At 39.9% G+C, this 20,869-nt stretch overlaps 1 long non-coding RNA gene across 2 annotated transcripts; it reads right to left on the reverse strand.

The window, feature by feature from the left end:
• Positions 1-558: 558 nt before the first annotated feature.
• On the reverse strand, positions 559-19,402 carry LOC132641057 (uncharacterized). 2 transcript variants are annotated; one of them, XR_009582649.1, is made up of 3 exons: positions 19,231-19,402; positions 17,982-18,221; positions 559-811 (listed from the first exon to the last, which is right to left on the reverse strand). It is a non-coding gene; the product is annotated as an uncharacterized LOC132641057 (long non-coding RNA). The 2 variants fall into 2 exon arrangements; XR_009582648.1 differs by having other exon boundaries at positions 18,038-18,221; positions 19,231-19,393.
• Positions 19,403-20,869: the final 1,467 nt, after the last annotated feature.

The raw sequence follows: 20,869 nt of genomic DNA on the forward strand, positions 1-20,869 counted from the left end.
TAAAACAAAGGAGACTCTGCCAAAATTTATCTGGAAATTAGATAAAATTTGAGATAGCTTTTGATAAATGTGTTTGGGTGCCCAGATCGGGCACTAGTCACGGCCTACGGGGTTGGGTCGTGACATGTGCATACTACACATTCCAGTTCTCCAGAGCTCCCAATCTCATATAACAGAACAAATGTATCAAAACTTACCTCCTTCCGTCGTATGTAAGGCTTATATAAGGAATTTCATTTTCCTATGACTTGGCTCTATCACACGATCTAAGACAGAAAAAAAAGGTCAACAATCCCTAGATGCCCCGCAGCCTCCTGTTTATAAATGTGGCGCGCTTCACACCATAAACAGGACTCTACCGGACACGACTTTGCAGACAACCCCTAGGACAACCTGCTCTGATACCACTTTGTCACACCCTAACCTTACTAGGGTGTGATGGGCACCCGACCCTTACCTAGAGCCGAGCGAACCCTCTGACTCTTATTACGCACATAATATCTTTGAGCTCTTAAATCAAATACAATAAAATACATAGTAAAACTTTCGGAAATATCCTTTTTCTTTGTTCTCAAACCAAACAAAATTTGTAATCATGTAGAACTTATATCATAACACAAAATGACACATCGGCTGATGGAGCCGCTTACAGAACTGACAACCAATACCCACGACGCTGTCTGCAAAGTCTCTAACATTAATCAGACATCGTAGCACACATACTCTGACTCGGCAGCACTCCAGGAACAAGTGGAGCCTGCCAACTCCGCCGGAACATCTTCTATAACAGCTTCAGCTCATCTGGGTGTACCTGCGCGGCATGAAACGAAGCCCCCAAAGAAAGGGGGTCAGTACGGAATATGTACTGAGTATGTAAGGCATGAACAGTGAAATAAGGCAATAATGAAAAGAAAGACATCAATATGAAACGTCATAACCAAGCTGTCAAGTATAAAGAGAATAAGCCAAACTGCCTTACTCTTACTCATCCTCGTACCATATATGCAAAGTGTATAAGCTGCCCGTCCAAATAGGAACGGTGTATAAACTTCCCGTCCATATAGGATCAGCGTGTAAGCCCGCGTCCGGGGTATAAGCTGCCCACTATAGTGGTGTATATAACTGCCCGCCCATACAGGTGCGGTGTAATACTATCATCATATGTTTAACGTAGAACATGCACAAAGACACAAGGATGACTATACTTTATCGGGGTGACATAAGGTCGGTAACCTCCGAATATATTATGGAAGACTCGATGGACAAGTATACTTATCGACACCTGAAGGCTCAGAAACACGTTTCGGGTCAATCCGATTTAGTATAAGGAAGTTATGAGAGTTTGAAGTACAACACCTCCTACGAACGTTTCAGAAGCTATTTTTGGAAAATCAAAGCAATAACCATATCAAGTACCTTTCGAATATCGCTATGAATCAAATTAACATAGAACTTTTGGAACCACATACTTGTATCAAGACATGACAAAATAGTTCTTCGGAAGTCAAAAACATTTGCCATCCTAGTGGCTCTAAGAATAGGAATTTCTTTAAAATCATACATATACGTCATTTGCTCTGTTATGGCTCGTATTTTTGCACATTCGAAAATTTTTAAATAATTGTGACTTGTATGAAATAAGGCAATATTGTGATTTAGTTGATATGTATATGTTGTTCATGAAAAATATTGACGCGGAAACATCGGGGAAGGCTAAGGGCAAAAATTGGAATTTCGGAAGTTGGTCTCGTGAATTATAAAATAAGATCCATCATTATTGGGCTTAGAAAAAGAATAAGAGAATTAAGGCCCATTTTAGGGGCTTGGCCGGCCATGGTCCAAGAATAATAGCCCAAGCCCATACTTTTATTTAATTAAAGACTAAATAAATAAAAGGGGCCTTCATCATTTTATCAAGAAGCTTCAAGAAAAATCAAACAAAAGAGAGAGTGAGAGTTGAAGGCCATTCGGCCGAACCTCAACAGAAAAAAAAAATCTATTCCATCAACTTTGATTCTAAAAATCTCTTTCTTCTTGGATTCTTGATAAGTGCAAGACTCTCTTCGACGTGATACAATTAGTTAAGCGAAAGAACTACGTTTGCGGCAAGTTGAAATTTGAAGAAAAAGGTAAGAATTTCATTCTTTTGTGTTATGGAATAAGTGTATATGTTATAATGATTGGAATTGGATGAGAATTATGGAATTGTGGTGTGTGTGCATAGCCGTGTATGTGTGTGAGTAGGTGCATGGCCGTGTGCCATGGTGATGATGGAAAGAGATGGATTAAATTCTATTTAGCTCGTTAGTTGCGTCGTTGTGGCATTTGTAACGTAAATAAGGGCTTAATGAATCGAGTCGGCATTGAAAATGGTTGTATGTTGTTATGGGAAATTATGTCCTTCTAATTAGTTTTTATGTAACTATGGAAATAGAAAATCTAAAATGTGGATTATGGTTGTTGTTAATGAATTTGGAAGAAAACAATGCGATTTTATTGTTTTGTCGCATTTGTAGAAATTTTGGATAGAATATGGAATTGTCGAGATTGTTTGAATCCTTGAGTATTGCTTGAAACTCTATTGAGTTATGTTTAAATAATCTTGAGTTAGTCAATGAATATGGAAAATGTTGATAATAGTTTGATAATGTGAAGTTGGAACGGAAATGTTACATTATGTAGAAAGTAAGAATAATCATGTTAGAGTGTGTCTTGTTGTGATTCTTGATGTTGTTGGCATTATTGTGGGTGTTGTTGTTGATATTATGCCCGAGTAAATTCTCGGGGATGTTGAATTTATAGGGGAAATGCTGCCGAAATTTCGGTAGACAAATATGAATTTTAGATTGAAATTCTAAAAGCGCATAACTCATATTTGGCAACTATGGCCAATTGTAGATTTTGGTGGAAACGGGAGTTGAGCTCGGACGAGCGTAGGACGCGAATAAGGTATGTAAAGCCCCACCTTTCCTTCGTTTGGCATGTCCTAGGTGTACTAGGTTTGAATTTGAGCTTCGGGGAATATTCTGTTCATAGAAATCCGAATTTACTTTTAGCACTATCGCATTCAGTATAATTGAATTAGAACTTTGACATTTTGTTGGAAAGAATGTTCAAACGTTCGTAACTTTCATAAACATGACCGAACCACCCCTAAGCTTTCATGGATAACTCCATAAGGTCTAATGTTTGTAAATTTCGTATGCCGCCTCGACTTTACCCGAGGTGGGCCCACTAGTACCGAGGCTTTCTTTGTCCGTCTTGTTTAAGCTATTTCTGTATGACATCAAAAAGGGAACTTTTTCCTATGAAGTTAAGGCTCCATTTGGTTTTCTCCATAAGTTATTTGAAAGCTCCCTAATATGAATAACACTACATTTTCAGGAAATGACCTATGAGGTATTTTTCGAAAGTTTGTAAATTTAAAAGGCTCACCTCTTTTGTATATTAATTCTGACAGACCCAACACCTACTTTGAGTTTTCTGATATCAATATATATATATATATATATATATATATATATATATATATATATATATATATATATATATATATATATATATATATATGTATTTATTTGTCGAGCCTTGGAATTTAATTGTGTATATGCTTATGGTTTCCGCATTACTCTGCTCGTGCCTACTACTATGATATCGTTCGCCGGTTCCCGGGCCGGTTTTGTGATCGTGCGTATTATGACAAATTCGGCGGTATGATGTGTTACGGTTCCCGAGACCTCGCCATAGGGCCGGGTACCGTTTATGGAGTTATGCTGTGATATGGATTATGATATGCTTTGATGATATGATATGTCGTGATGATATGTTATGTTCGGGGTTGTACGGAGATTTGAAACCTTCTGGAGTATGCTGTGTTATGGCACCAGCGTCGGAGTGGTGACCACGTTCCTGAGCCTTATGCATAATTTTTATTTGCATTATACATACATATATTCTCAGCACGGACTTTGATGTACTGACTCGGTATTTACTCCCTGTATTCTTTTATGTCAGCTATGGTTTGGATTTCAGTACTCTATGCTTTATATACTCAGTACATCTTTCGTACTGACCCCCTTTCTTCGGGGGCTGCGTTTCATGCCCGCAGGTACAGACATACGTGCAGGAGACCCGCCAGTGTAGGCTACATATTCTGCTATCTTGGATTGCTCCCTTTGATCCGGAGCTCATCTTTTGGTATATATATCTTTGTACATATGCATCTGTATATTCGACTATTTGGGGTACGGCGGGGCCCTGTCTCGTCATATGTTTTCGTTTTTGGTTTGTAGAGGCCTATAGTCATATATGTGGGTCGTGGGTCCTATGTGTGTTCGTTTTGTTTCTTATTTTCATCTTATTGCGGTCCCGTCTGTTATGGCGGCCATAATGGCCCATATGTTTGTATATATATATATATATATGTTCGGCGATGTGTATTCCGCCGCCCCTTTTTACTTTGATATGATATTTTGTATGCGCGACCGCTTAAGATAGTATTCGTTTTCACTTCTGTTTACATGGTGAATATGATATCTGAACTAAGCTGAAATATGACGATTTGGGATGAAAGTCTGTTTGGGTGTCCAAATAGGGCACCAGTCGCAGCCCACGGGGCTGGGTCGTGACAAAAGTGGTATCAGAGCGATTTGTCGTCGGAATGTCTACAGGCCGTGTCTCGTAGAGTCTTGTTTATCGATGTGTCGTGCACCACATCTATAAACAGGAGGCTACAGGACATTTAGGGTGTTACCTTTCTTTGACTCTTAGATCGTGCGATAGAGCTGTGCTATTAGGATGACTCTTTTCTGATTGGCTGTTATGTTTTTCAGTGATGCCTCCGAAGAATGTAACGGCTGCCCAGAAAGGCAAGGCGGTGATGGGAGAGACTAGTCAGGTGCGGAGAGTTACCCGAGCTCGTGCTCAGGATTTTCCCGATGTTGTGCCCCAGTCGGAGGGTTCTGCTACACCACCGGAGGAGCCTGGAGCAGGTCCATCATTAGCTCCAGACGCTCCAGCGCCCGAGCCTCCAGCTCCTCAGCCAGGGGCGAAGGATAGGACGTTGAGGGAGGCCGTACAGTTGTTGACGACTTTGGTGGCGGGACAGGCTCGCAGACGCGGGCTGAGAGGTGATGATGATGATGACAGGCGTGATAGCCTGAGGGTTCGTGATTTTCTGACATGTAGTCCCCCAGAGTTTTTCGGGTCTAAGCCCGAGGAGGACCCCCACGACTTCATTCGGGGGATGAGGCGCTCATTGGGACTGGTCAGGGCTTCAGAGACCGAGTCCGTTGAGTTAGCCTCGCACAGATTACGAGATGTTGCGGCTAATTGGTATGAGTCCTGGGAGCTGTCCAGAGGTGAGGGTGCTCCCCCAGCTACATGGGATGAGTTTGTGGCCACTTTTCTCCGCCACCTTTTGCCCCCGGAGTTGCGGAGGGCGAGGGTTGACAGATTTTTGCAGCTGCGGCAGAGAGGTCGGAGTGTTCGTGAGTATAATTTGGAGGTTGATTCCTTGGCTCGATATGCACCTGCTATAGTAGCGGATATGGCCGACCGGATGCACCGGTACGTGATAGGGTTGGACCGCTACCTAGTTGACAGCTGTATGGCGATGGCATCGCAGACTGACATGGACATCGCCCGATTACATGCCTATGCCCAGGGGATGGAGGATCGGCATAGGGGAGAGCAGCCCAGTAGAGATCGAGACAGGAGGCCGCCCAAGAGGGCCAGATCAGCGGGATATTCTGGAGATTTTCGAGGCGGGCAGCCTCAGTCACAGCAGTCAGGCAGATATCCTTCTCCGTCAGGCCGGGGTACACAGTCCGCCGGTAGACGATTTGATAGTGCAGGACCATCTGGGGCCGGCCAGAGTTCCAGAGCATCAGGTTCGCACATGACCAGGGGTTCCAGCCAGTCCAGACCACCCAGGCCCCGTTGTTCTTATTGTGGGAAATCACACCCAGGGGAGTGCTACCGAGCTACAGGGGCTTGTTTTTCCTGCGGCCGTCAGGGCCATGTTATGCGAGATTGTCCGATGGCGAGTGGTTCTGGCAGTACAGTTCAGCCGACGGGATCAGCCGCTGGTTCATCCTCTACTCCCTCAGCTATGCGCCCTGTAGGGCGGGGTTTATCGGCACCGGCGGGCCGCGGTCGAGGTCGTGGCAGTGTTTCAGATTCTAGCGGTCCTTCGAACCGCATATATGCATTGGCTAGCCGCCAGGACCAGGAGGCGTCGCCAAATGTTGTTACAGGTACATTACTGGTTTTCTCCCGATCTGTATATGCATTGATTGATCCTGGTTCTACTTTATCATATATCTCCCCGCTCGTTGCTAGTAAAATTGCAATAACACCCGAACCTATAGAACCATTCGAAGTGGCTACACCGGTTGGGGATTTTATTATAGCGAGGCAGGTATATAAAGATTGTTCTGTGATTATATGTGATCGTTGCACTAAAGCTGATTTGGTGGAATTAGATATGCTAGAAATTTAATGTTATTATGGGCATGGACTGGTTAGCTTCCTGTTATGCTAATGTTGACTGCCAGAAAAAGGTAGTTCGTTTCCAGTTTCCAGGGGAACCAGTCATAGAATGGGCAGGAAACACTACATCGCCGAGGGGTAAGTTTATTTCATACCTCAAGGCTAAGAAGATGATTCAGAAAGGCTATATCTATCACTTGGTCCGTGTGCACGATACTAAGGCCGAGACACCTAATCTCCAGTCAGTTCCGGTTGTCAATGAATTCCCAGATGAGCTTCCAGGTCTTCCCCCTGAACGGGAGATAGAATTCACGATAGATTTGCTGCCAGATACTCAGCCCATATCTATTCCTCCGTACAGAATGGCACCAGCAGAATTGAAAGAATTGAAAGAACAACTGAAAGATCTATTAGAAAAAGGCTTCATCAGACCCAGCACGTCACCCTGGGGAGCTCCGGTATTGTTTGTAAGAAAGAAAGATGGTTCGCTGCGAATGTGTATTGACTACAGACAACTAAATAAGGTGGCTATCAAGAATAAATATCCCTTCCCCCGGATTGATGATTTATTTGATCAGCTGCAGGGTGCTAAACATTTTTCGAAGATAGATTTGCGCTCGGGCTACCACCAGGTACGGGTACGAGAGGCAGATATTCCGAAGACTGCTTTCAGGACCCGGTACGGGCATTACGAATTCAGAGTGATGTTTTTTGGGCTGACTAATGCTCCAGTGGTATTCATGGATCTGATGAATCGGGTATTCTGGCCGTTCCTTGATATGTTCGTGATTGTATTTATTGATGATATTTTGGTCTATTGACGATCAGCAGATGAGCATTCAGATCATCTGAGAACAGTACTTGGCACACTTCGGCAGCAAAAGTTATATGCTAAATTTTCCAAATGTGAATTCTGGTTGACCTCAGTGGCATTCTTGGGGCATATTGTCGGAGCAGATGGTATTCGGGTCGATACACAGAAGATTGAAGCTGTACAGAATTGGCCCAGGCCTACTACACCGACAGAGGTACGCAGTTTTCTGGGGTTGGCCGGATATTACAGAAGGTTTGTGGAGAATTTTGCTTCTATCGCGGCACCATTAACAAAGCTCACTCAGAAAGCAGCAAAATTTCAGTGGACTGATGCATGTGAGCGCAGCTTCTAGATGCTGAAGGAAAAATTAATTACGGCTCCAGTTGTAGCTCTTCCAGAGGGGTCAGACGGGTACGTTGTTTATTGTGATGCCTCCGGTATTGAGATAGGTTGTGTGTTGATGCAGCACGGTCGAGCCATAGCCTATGCTTCCCGGCAGCTCAGACCGCACGAGAAGAATTATCCCACTCATGATCTGGAATTAGCCGCGGTGATTCACGCTTTGAAGATTTGGCGGCATTACTTATATGGGGTCCACGTTGATATTTATACGGACCATAAGAGTCTCCATTATATTTTTAGGCAGAAGGAACTGAATTTGCGGCAGAGAAGATGGCTTGAATTATTGGAAGATTATGACGTTGATATTTTGTATCATCCTGGGAAAGCCAATGCGGTAGCTGATGCACTTAGCCGCAAGTCCATGGGCAGTTTGATTGATGTACAGCCTGGCAAGACAGAATTGGTTCATGAGATTCATCAGTTAGCCAACCTCGGAGTCCGTTTGGCAGATTCTGGAAATACTGGGGTTTCTGTTCGAGCAGTTGCTGAATCATCAATTATGGAAGAGGTAAAACAGCGCCAGTTCGAAGATCCTGTACTGGTACAGTATAGAAATATGGCCCTTAATAAAGAAAAGACTCAGTTCGAAATCTCGCCTGAAGGGGTATTGTTATATGGAGGCAGATTATGCGTACCTGACGTTGCAGGGTTGCAGCGACAAATTATGGGTGAAGCACATAATGCTCGGTATTCTATCCATCCTGGTTCCACAAAAATGTATCATGATCTCAGGTGTTTGTACTGGTGGGACGGTATGAAAAGAGACATTGCAGAGTTCGTTGGCCAATGCCTAAATTGTCAGCAAGTTAAGATTGAGCATCAAAAGCCCGGAGGGTTACTACAGGAAATGGAAATTCCAGCTTGGAAATGGGAGATGATTAATATGGATTTCGTTGTTGGGTTGCCGCGCACTCCACGCAGGTATGATTCTATTTGGGTTATTGTTGACAGATTAACGAAATCAGCCCATTTTCTTCCGGTCAGGACCACTTATTCGGCTGGGGATTATGCCAAATTGTATCTTAAATAAATAGTAAGACTTCACGGGATCTTTGTATCTATTATTACTAACAGAGGTGCCCAGTTCACAGCGAATTTCTGGAGATCATTCCAGGAAGGATTGGGGACTCAGGTGAGTCTTAGTACAGCATTTCATCCTCAGTCCGACGGACAGGCCGAGCGCACTATTCAGACATTAGAAGATATGTTGCGGGTTTGTGTTATTGATTTCAGAGGTAGCTGGGACGATCACTTGCCGCTTGTTGAGTTTGCTTATAATAATAGTTATCATTCCAGCATACAGATGGCGCCGTACGAAGCCCTATATGGTAGAAAATGCAGATCTCCGATCGGTTGGTTTGACGTGGGTGAAACTAAATTAATTGGTCCAGATGTGGTCCAGCAGGCAGTCGATAAAGTGAAACTGATTCGAGAGCGACTATTAGCGGCCCAGAGTCGACAGAAATCTTATGCTGATAAACGACGTCGACCTTTGGAGTTCCAGATTGGAGACTGGGTATTTTTGAAAGTGTCGCCCATGAAAGGCGTGATGAGATTCGGCAGAAAGGGAAAGCTCAGTCCGCGATACATTGGGCCTTACCAGATTGTCCGGAAGATTGGGAATGTCGCTTATGAACTGGACTTACCATCCGATCTAGAGGCAGTGCACCCGGTATTCCATGTATCCATGCTCCGAAAATGTGTTGGTGACCCTGACAGAATATTTCCAGTAGACGATATTCAGGTAACGGAGGACTTATCTTATGAAGAGCAACCTGTAGCTGTTCTGGATCGTCAGGTGAGGAGACTGCGCATCAAGGATGTGCCTTCTGTTAAAGTCCTGTGGCGGAACAACAACCGAGAAGAAATGACCTGGGAGGCGGAGGATGAGATGAAAAACAAGTATCCTCACTTGTTCTATATACCTACAGGTAATTTAAGTTTTTTGAATTTGTTATATTGATTGGCAAATGATTTATATGTGCTACCCATAAAAAGAAACTCCCCCGCTATGCCCATAAGACCTTATAAGGCTAATCTAACATTCGAGGACGAATGTTCTAAAGAGGGGGAGCATGTTATGCCCCGTATTTTTGCACATTCGGAAATTTTGAAATAATTGTGACTTGTATGAAATAAGGCAATATTGTGATTTAGTTGATATGTATATGTTGTTCATGAAAAATATTGACGCAGAAACATCGGGGAAGGCTAAGGGCAAAAATTGGAATTTCAGAAATTGGTCTCGTAAATTATAAAATAAGATCCATCATTATTGGGCTTAGAAAAAGAATAAGAGAATTAAGGCCCATTTTAGGGGCTTGGCCGGCCATGGTCCAAGAATAATAGCCCAAGCCCATACTTTTATTTAATTAAAGACTAAATAAATAAAAGGGGCCTTCATCATTTTATCAAGAAGCTTCAAGAAAAATCAAACAAAAGAGAGAGTGAGAGTTGAAGGCCATTCGGCCGAACCTCAACAAAAAAAAAAAATTCTATTCCATCAACTTTGATTCTAAAAATCTCTTTCTTCTTGGATTCTTGATAAGTGCAAGACTCTCTTCGACGTGATACAATTAGTTAAGCGAAAGAACTACGTTTGCGGCAAGTTGAAATTTGAAGAAAAAGGTAAGAATTTCATTCTTTTGTGTTATGGAATAAGCGTATATGTTATAATGATTGGAATTGGATGAGAATTATGGAATTGTGGTGTGTGTGCATAGCCGTGTATGTGTGTGAGTAGGTGCATGGCCGTGTGCCATGGTGATGATGGAAAGAGATGGATTAAATTCTATTTAGCTCGTTAGTTGCGTCGTTGTGGCATTTGTAACGTAAATAAGGGCTTAATGAATCTAGTCGGCATTGAAAATGGTTGTATGTTGTTATGGGAAATTATGTCCTTCTAATATAGTTTTTATGTAACTATGGAAATAGAAAATCTAAAATGTGGATTATGGTTGTTGTTAATGAATTTGGAAGAAAACAATGCGATTTTATTGTTTTGTCGCATTTGTAGAAGTTTTGGATAGAATATGGAATTGTCGAGATTGTTTGAATTCTTGAGTATTGCTTGAAACTCTATTGAGTTATGTTTAAATAATCTTGAGTTAGTCAATGAATATGAAAAATGTTGATAATAGTTTGATAATGTGAAGTTGGAACGGAAATGTTACATTATGTAGAAAGTAAGAATAATCATGTTAGAGTGTGTCTTGTTGTGATTCTTGATGTTGTTGGCATTATTGTGGGTGTTGTTGTTGATATTATGCCCGAGTAAATTCTCGGGGATGTTGAATTTATAGGGGAAATGCTGCCGAAATTTCGGTAGACAAATATGAATTTTAGATTGAAATTCTAAAAGCGCATAACTCATATTTGGCAACTATGGCCAATTGTAGATTTTGGTGGAAACGGGAGTTGAGCTCGGACGAGCGTAGGACGCGAATAAGGTATGTAAAGCCCCACCTTTCCTTCTTTTGGCATGTCCTAGGTGTACTAGGTTTGAATTTGAGCTTCGGGGAATATTCTGTTCATAGAAATCCGAGTTTACTTTTAGCACTATCGCATTCAGTATAATTGAATTAGAACTTTGACATTTTGTTGGAAAGAATGTTCAAACGTTCGTAACTTTCATAAACATGACCGAACCACCCCTAAGCTTTCATGGATGACTCCATAAGGTCTAATGTTTGTAAATTTCGTACGCCGCCTCGACTTTACCCGAGGTGGGCCCACTAGTACCGAGACTATCTTTGTCCGTCTTGTTTAACCTATTTCTGTATGACATCAAAAAGGGAACTTTTGCCTATGAAGTTAAGGCTCCATTTGGTTTTCTCCATAAGTTATTTGAAAGCTCCCTAATATGAATAACACTACATTTTCAGGAAATGACCTATGAGGTATTTTTCGAAAGTTTGTAAATTTAAAAGGCTCACCTCTTTTGTATATTAATTCTGACAGACCCAACACCTACTTTGAGTTTTCTGATATCAATATATATATATATATATGTGTGTGTGTGTGTATTTATTTGTCGAGCCTTGGAATTTAATTGTGTATATGCTTATGGTTTCCGCACTACTCTGCTCGTGCCTACTACTATGATATTGTTCGCCGGTTCCCGGGCCGGTTTTGTGATCGTGCGTATTATGACAAATTCGGCGGTATGATGTGTTACGGTTCCCGAGACCTCGCCATAGGGCCGGGTACCGTTTATGGAGTTATGCTGTGATATGGATTATGATATGCTTTGATGATATGATATGTCGTGATGATATGTTATGTTCGGGGTTGTACGGAGATTTGAAACCTTCTGGAGTATGCTGTGTTGTGGCACCAGCGTCGGAGTGGTGACCACGTTCCTGAGCCTTATGCATAATTTTTATTTGCATTATACATACATATATTCTCAGCACGGACTTTGATGTACTGACTCGGTATTTACTCCCTGTATTCTTTTATGTCAGCTATGGTTTGGATTTCTGTACTCTATGCTTTATATACTCAGTACATCTTTCGTACTGACCCCCTTTCTTCGGGGGCTGCGTTTCATGCCCGCGGGTACAGACATACGTGCAGGAGACCCGCCAGTGTAGGCTACATATTCTGCTATCTTGGATTGCTCCCTTTGATCCGGAGCTCATCTTTTGGTATATATATCTTTGTACATATGCTTCTGTATATTCGACTATTTTGGGTACAGCGGGGCCCTGTCCCGTCATATGTTTTCGTTTTTGGCTTATAGAGGCTTGTAGTCATATATGTGGGTCGTGGGTCCTATGTGTGTTCGTTTTGTTTCTGATTTGCATCTTAATGCGGTCCCGTCTGTTATGGCGGCCATAATGGCCCATATGTTTGTATATATATATATATGTTCGGCGATGTGTATTCCGCCGCCCCTTTTTACTTGATATGATATTTTGTACGCGCGGCCGCTTAAGATAGTAGTCGTTTTCACTTCTGTTTACATGGTGAATATGATATCTGAACTAAGCTGAAATATGACGATTTGGGATGAAAGTCTTTTTGGGTGTCTAAATAGGGCACCAGTCGCGGCCCACGGGGCTGGGTCGTGACATGCTCGTTTCATAAAGATCATGCCAAAAGAAAGAAAGGGTAAGCCTTACATACCTCCTCTACGTCCTATTAGCTACGTTTATTTATCCAAGCTTACTAGTCTACATTCAAAAGAGTTCACACAATTATTAGATTCGTCGTCATACACTTGCCTTAGTTTTCAAATAAATTTCACTTATGATCTGCCGAAATTTTGGCAGCATTTCCCCTTGTAAATACGTCATCCCCGAGAATCTAACTCGGCCAATGTTTTTCAACAACAATCCAAGAATTTAACTCGGCCAAACTATCAACAACAATACCAACAATCATACTAACAACGTCAACAATCAATCCAAAATATATTCTAACATTAGCAACCTTCGTCACACAATTCATCGGCAATTCATTTATATTCAATTCAATCACATATAATCCAACTAACACCAATGATCCCACATTCAAGTATTAATCCGAAATCTTCCTAACGTGATTCAAGAATACTTCAAACAATTCACATAACATTCAAAACAACTCAATCAACATACTACTTCACCCGAGACCTTCCAAATTCAACAAGAACAATAACAACACATTTCCTTCTTTCAAGTTCATAAACCATACCAACAATTTACACACTAACAACATCAATTTCCATGAATATAATAAATGATTTTTAACATTACATTAGCTTCCAAACAACTCTCCAACACTTACAACTTTAACTAAAATCATTAAACTTTCATTCCCCTCATAGATTCCATTACAACAACAACCAAAATACTAAGTAAAATTGATTCATTTTCTTCCACACCAAACCATATCCACACGGCCACATACCACATATACACGGCCACACATAGCATCCCTATTTTTATGAATTTCATCCACTTTTACATACTACAACATACATAATCATCCATAACATATAAGAAAAGGGTTAAACCTTACCTTTTTCCTTAACTTCTCACTTGGCTAGAATTTGTAACTTGCAAGAATGTGTTTTTCTTGCTCCAATGACCACTTCACTTTGTTAAGGACCCTTCAATGGATTGTTCAGCTAGAAGAAAATAATTTTGATGAAAATTCTTCCAAGGTTCTTGTTGGGTATGGTATGGCCGAATGGCCCCCTTCACTTTGGCTTCTCTAAGTTTCTTGAAATTTCTAGGAATGAGATGAATAAGATGACTTATTTGGACTTATTTATTTTGGCCTCATATGGGCTTTGGCCCATTTACTATGGACGGCCAAATGCCCCTTTTTAATTCCAAGCCCATTTTTTTTGTTTTGTTTTGTTTTGCACTTCATGAAAATTTATTTTTTTCAATTTCCAAATTTGTCCTTAGCCTTCCTCCATATTTCCATGAGTCATATTGCGAATTTCCCTTTTTACCCCTAGCCTTTCTTAATATTTCCATACTAATAATACTCATAAATAATATTCATAACCAACTTGTACATTAAAATAATTTTAGAGAATGGTCTTGCCCTTAATTTCTCACAACTATCTCGAATTATCCGAACGTATGAAATACGGGCTATAACAATTGAGACATGGAAAACCGGATGGACTGATTCAAGTTCTGGAGGTAAGTCCAATTCATAAGCTACTTGACCCACCTTGCGGGCAATCTTATAAGGTCCGATGTATCGAGAACTCAACTTTCCTTTCTTACCAAATCTCATCACGCCCTTCATCGGCGATACTTTTAAGAACACCCAATCATCAACTTGAACTTATAAATCTCATTGACGGTTGTCCGCATAAGATTTCTGGCGACTTTGGGCTGTCTCTAATCGATCTCGAATAACTTTGACCTTTTCCACCGGTTGTTGAATCAATTCTGGACCTATTAATTGTGTCTCCCCGACTTCAAACCATCCAATTGGCGATCTGCACTTTCTTCCATATAGAGCTTCATTCGGGACCATTTGAATGTTGGCATGGTAGCTGTTGCTGTATGCAAACTCGGTAAGTGGCCATCCCAACTACCACCAAAATCTAACATATCCTCCAAGGTCTGAAGAATGCGTTCGGCTTGCCCATCAGTTTGTGGATGAAATGTTGTGCTAAGCCTTACCTGAGTACCCAAACCTTCCTGGAAAGACTTCTAGAATTTAGCTATAAATTTGGCTCCTCAATCTGTGATAATAGATATTGGGACACCATGAAGTCGCACAATCTCTTTGAGATACAACCTTGCATAATCTTCTGCTGAATATGTGGTTCTGACTGGAAGAAAATGAGCTAATTTCGTGAGTCTGTCCACGATCACCCATATGGAGTCATACTTGCTTCGGGAATGACGTAACCCTACAATGAAATCCATGTTGATCACCTCCCATTTCCAGGTTGGAATCTCCATTGCTTGCACTAATCCTCCTGGCTTTTGATGCTCGATTTTCACTTGTTGGCAATTTGGACATTGAGCCACAAATTATGTTATGTTCTTCTTCATTCCATCCTACCAATACGTTAGCTTAAGATCGTGATACATCTTTGTCGTTCCTGGATGAATAGAATACCGAGAATAATGAGCCTCTTCTAGAATTCGACGATGAAATTCTGCAACATTCGGAACACATAACCCGTCTCGGTATCTAAGAACTCCATCTATAGAAATTTCAAAGGGAGACTTATCTTTCTCATGAAATGTATCTCTATAGTGGCCCAACTGAGGATCTTCATATTGACACTCTTTCACCTCCACATCTATGGATGAAACAGTTAGATTGTGAATGCCAATTCCTGCATTATCCGAATCAATTAGGCGAACTCCAAGGTTAGCTTGTTGGTGGAGCTCATGTATTAGTTCTTTCTTCTATGGAGGAACCTCACATAAGCTACTCATTGATTTGCGGCTAAGTGCATCAGCCACTACATTCGCCTTCCCAGAATGGTACAAAATGCTCACATCATAATCTTTCAATAATTCCAACCACCGTCTCTGTCGAAGATTCAACTCCTTTTGTTTAAAAATATACAAGTATAAACGAGTTATGATCCCGTCCTTATGTCACAATATTCTAGTAGAGGCTCGTAGATGCGGATGCGTGGGTAGTTGATGTCTTATGGATATCTCGGTGTATATTTTGTAGCCACGAGGGCTTATATATATATATATATATATATATATATATATGCACATGTTGCCTCCGAGATTGTGTCTATTCAGGTCGAGTATGATGACTAGCATAATGAGTGGTGCTCGGTAGTCAGCTCCGGGTACCCGTCATGGCCCCCCTAGTCGGGTTGTGACAAAATTAAAAATTCAATTAATTGTGATAAAATTCTAATAAATTGAATGTGTAAATATAAGAATTGAGGGATAAAATGATTAATTCTTTTAATTAATCAAAATCCGTGAATTTAAACAGAGTAAAATACTTGCAAATTGACATTTTAACAATTTAGACAATTAACTAAATAATTGTTGTAAATATATAAAATATGTAAATTAATTTCTAAATTATGAAATTATTTTACCAATTAAGAATGGTAAAATATCATCTGAGTAATTTATAAAATCATTTTCACTTCTAAAAATACATATTTCACTCTGTTTGATATCTAAGGATCTGGGTAATTAAAATAAGTTACGGGAGGTCAAAAATTAGGTGTTAACAAGGAGCACTAAAAACTCACTTAAAGTTGGATTCTAGGCAAAACCCCCAATTTTGGGTATGAACCCTAACTTCCAATTCCATAAATTAGCCAGTTATTAGGAAGGAATCATGCAATAATTGATTCTAATCATCAATTTCATGCTTAATGAAGCTAACCCAATCAATAATTCATTCATTGCCTAGCATGGAGAACCCACAAAACCCTCTTTCAATCCACCATTTCTTAAGAAAACTAGCATGTTTAATGGATTCCTAAGGTGAATAATGTGACATGGAATAGAAAGGAAGGTGAAGGAACTTACCACTAGGGGTGGGCATGGTGCGGTATGGTACAATATTTGAAACTTCGGTATGGTAATTTTGGTTTTCGGTTTCTAAAAATACTATACCATTACCGTACCAAATTAATTCGGTATGGTTCGATATTTTAAGGTTCGATTTCGGTATTTCACAGTACGGTAAATCGGGAATATAGTTTGTCGACTTGGACTTACATATACTCATATCGTGGAGAATTATGACTTCCGCTACTTAAGAAACGTTTCAAATATTATGTATTAAACACCTTAAACATGTAAAAATATTCAAAAGAAAGTACAAGCAATCCCCTTCGTAAATCAATTACACAAAAAAGACATTTAAATCAAGATAGTGTAGTCAAAGTTCCAAGGTTTAAACAATTAGTTTTCTAATAATACTAGTCTATATATTTGTTAGTATTATAATACTAAGATATATGACTTGTATATGTAATTATATACTTCGGTATGGTATTCGGTATTTCGGTATTTGCTTTATGAATATCGAATACCGTACCGAATACCAAACTTTTTAAAAATGCATATCAAATACCATAATACCGAAACCGCGGTATAAAAGATTTCGGTTTCAGTATGATAATCGGTATCTACCATACCATGTCCACCCCTACTTACCACAATGATCTTCTATGAATAATAACCTTGAATGCTCCTAAAGAGCTCTAAAGTCGGAGTGGTACGAATGAAGGACTTAGGGCTTTTAACACACATTTAATGAATCTAACTGCCCGTCATCTGCTTCCGCGCTCACGTTACTGCTTCAGCGGTCCCATGACCGCTGCTGCGGTCCTGGTGTCGCCATAGCGGGCACCAGACACTAGAATTTCCAAGTTTCACAATTTCAACCCGAAATTCCGACTATCACCCGAGGCCATCTGCTCACATACTATATATGCAGACATATGTAAAAACACGCTACGAACGGATTCGTGTCCTCGAAATTCTTAACAGAGGTCTCATTGACCCAGTCAACCCCTGATACCTCAAAACCAACTTCCCAACCCAAGTCCCAAAATGCACCCGAGTGCATTGAGAGCTGAACTGAATATACACACAAGTTCTAAATAACCATCCGGACCTCTCGGAATCGACGGATTCCCGAAAAAGGTCTGTGTACCTAACAGTCAACTTTTAGTCAACTTTTTCTTTGCTTTAAGCCCAAACTTCCCACAAAAGTCACCCAATTCATATCGAAAGACCTCGGGAAGCATGTCAACAGTCCCCTCGGGTCAAATATAAGCTAAAAAAGCTTGGGGAAGGGTCAAAAGTACCGAGAAGACTATAACGACCAAACGGGTCGTTACATAAGTTTTGCCACAATAGTTACCATGAGATCCATCGATAATTATCCTTTCAAAATGCTTCCAACAACCAGCTCTAGGTTCCATGACTTTTCTTTTCTTTAAAGCTTCAATTTCAGATTCAGATTCAACTGGACTTGGACATAAAGTGTTAGGTACGCTTTCATTTGAAGCCCCACCTTCACTTTGCGTACTTTCATTTTCTGCCATCTATGAAACAAACAAGAAGAATAGAACATTTAAATGTTGAGCATGGATACACTGAATAAGTGAATATAACTGAGCAGTGAGCACAATCAGAAGTTATAAGCTTAAGCTATAAACTGTTAAATTCTATATAAACTTAAGTTATAAACTGTTGTTAAGTTCTTGTGGAATTGAAAAGATGGTACTCTTAAATCTTAAGTTATAACAGTAACTTAAATTCTATATAAACTTACGTTGTAAACTATTAAGTTCTAGTGGAAATGGAAAAATAGTACTCTTAACTCTTAAGTTATAACTGTAACTTAAATTCTATATGATCTTAAGTTATAAACTGTTAAGTTGTAGCAGAAATGGAAATATAGTAAACTTAAATTCTATATAAACTTAGGTTGTAAATTGTTATGATCTAGTGGAAATGGAAAAATTACTTGAACAGTAACTTATATTCTAGAGAAATTAGTACTTTGAAGAAATAATGATGCTCATAATGCATATTTTTGAGCGAGCACACAAATAATCGAGCGAGAAGAAAGAAACGAGAAACGAGAAACGAGAACACAAGTATCGAACGAGAAGACAGAAACGACTAACGATCAAACAATTAATCGAGCAAGAAGATAGAAACGACAAACGAACACAAGTAATCAAGAAAGAAGAAAGAAATGACAAGCGAACACACAAGTAATCGAGCAAGAAGACAGAAAAAACTAACAAGCACACAACTACACAAGTAATCGAGCAAGGAGACCAAACTGATTACTTGTGTGCTCTTCGAATCCACAGGCCACAACACAAAAAATAAGTATTTCAAAAATTTCACAGGCCACAACAAAAATATCAGAAAAAGAGTCGAATCCCACAAGTAAAAATCAGAAAGAGTCGAAACCCACAAGTAAAAATCAGACTTACAGGCCACAACAAAAAATGACTCTTCAAATCTATCTCTATGTAATCTCAAACCTGTTCTGTATTTTAAAAATTCCAAACAAAAAGCAAAAAATAAAAAGCTTACTGAAGAACCCTAGTTGACTCTTGAAAGCCGAAGAAGGAAGAGATCAAGTTGAGGATGGACGAACCCTAGCGGAAGAGAGCGCACAATGTTTTGATTCTTTTGAGCTTTGACTGGTTTGAAGTGTAATTGCTTTTGCTTGGATAGATAGGGTTGGATTTCAATAATGGGTTAATAGTTTATATCAGGATTGGATTTGGGCCTGTTTAGTTTATTATTTATGGACAGAACCCAATATATTATATGATATATATATTTCAGAAAAAAAGTGACTTGCTAAAATTTGGTTTTTCAGCTTAACCAAATTAAAAATTTTATACACCGATAATCGAATCGAAGTGTTGAAATCTTATAATTAAAATCAAACCTGTCACGTCCCAAATCGGGCAACGTGCGGGCACCTACCATTTCTCACCATGATAGGCGAACCCTTTCCCAAATCATTCATTCAACCACAATAAAGTAATTAAGACAATCGAAATATAAGTCTCAAACGTAGATAATAATAAGGATAAGTAAATAAGTGCGGAAATAATATAACAATCCTAAGGAATCTGGTCTAAGGCCGTATAAGAGCCACTACTACAAATACTACAAGTCTGAAAAAGGAATACTGTCCCAGAATATCAAAATAAGACAAGTAGATAAGATGAGGCATCCGGGCTGCAGATCCATCCATGTAATCACCCTGGATGCTCGTCAGCAAAGCCTCGGGAAATCAGCCACGAGGAGAGAAAGTCGACCCTGTCATGTACTCTGCACTCACAAAAGAACGCAGCAAGGTAGTATCAGTACAAACACTATGTACTGGTAGGTATCATAGGCCAACAACAGTTAGCCAACATATATAAAGAAAGAGACTGAAAGATAATCATGCTCACAATCAAGTATCAATCAATACAGTCCAAGAATAGTATCGCAAGTACATAAACATTAACAACCGAATCATAACCTACGGTGAAGCACCTGAAAACAAGTCTACCAAGTTTACCACAATTCCTCAAAGTGATCACAACCACAAGTACAATCCATGAATCTGATCAATAGATGCAAATGAGATGATAATGATGAATGCATATGCAATGCAATGATACACACACGCTCCGGGTGGAATACCTCCACACCTCGATAGTCATGACCTATGAGGGACCCGCGAAGTCCATGTACCTTCTGCGGCGCACAGCCCGATCCAATATATATATATATATATATATATATATATATATATATATATATATATATATATATATATATATATATATATATATATATATATATATATATATGTGTGTGTGTGTGTGTGTGTGTATGTGTGTGTTACAAATCGTGCAACCCGGTCCAAAATAGGTTTAATATATGTTGTGGCGCACAACCCGATCCAATATATGTATAAAATATGTTGTTGCGTGCAACCCGGTCCAATATATGAGTATGAATGCATGAATGATATCAATGCCAATGGTGCCATACATAGACATATATCACGAGAATCTATCAATATCAATTATGCCACCCAAGGACACGTATCACAATATCATGAATAAATCACTTTCTTCCTCTTTACAAGACAATACCCAATAAATGAGAGATAAGATTTCACAATCACGATAAGGCAACTCAACAACAAGCCTAGCATCACAAA

The sequence above is a fragment of the Lycium barbarum genome, chromosome 5 (assembly GCF_019175385.1).
Source record: "Lycium barbarum isolate Lr01 chromosome 5, ASM1917538v2, whole genome shotgun sequence".
Lineage (NCBI taxonomy): Eukaryota > Viridiplantae > Streptophyta > Magnoliopsida > Solanales > Solanaceae > Lycium > Lycium barbarum.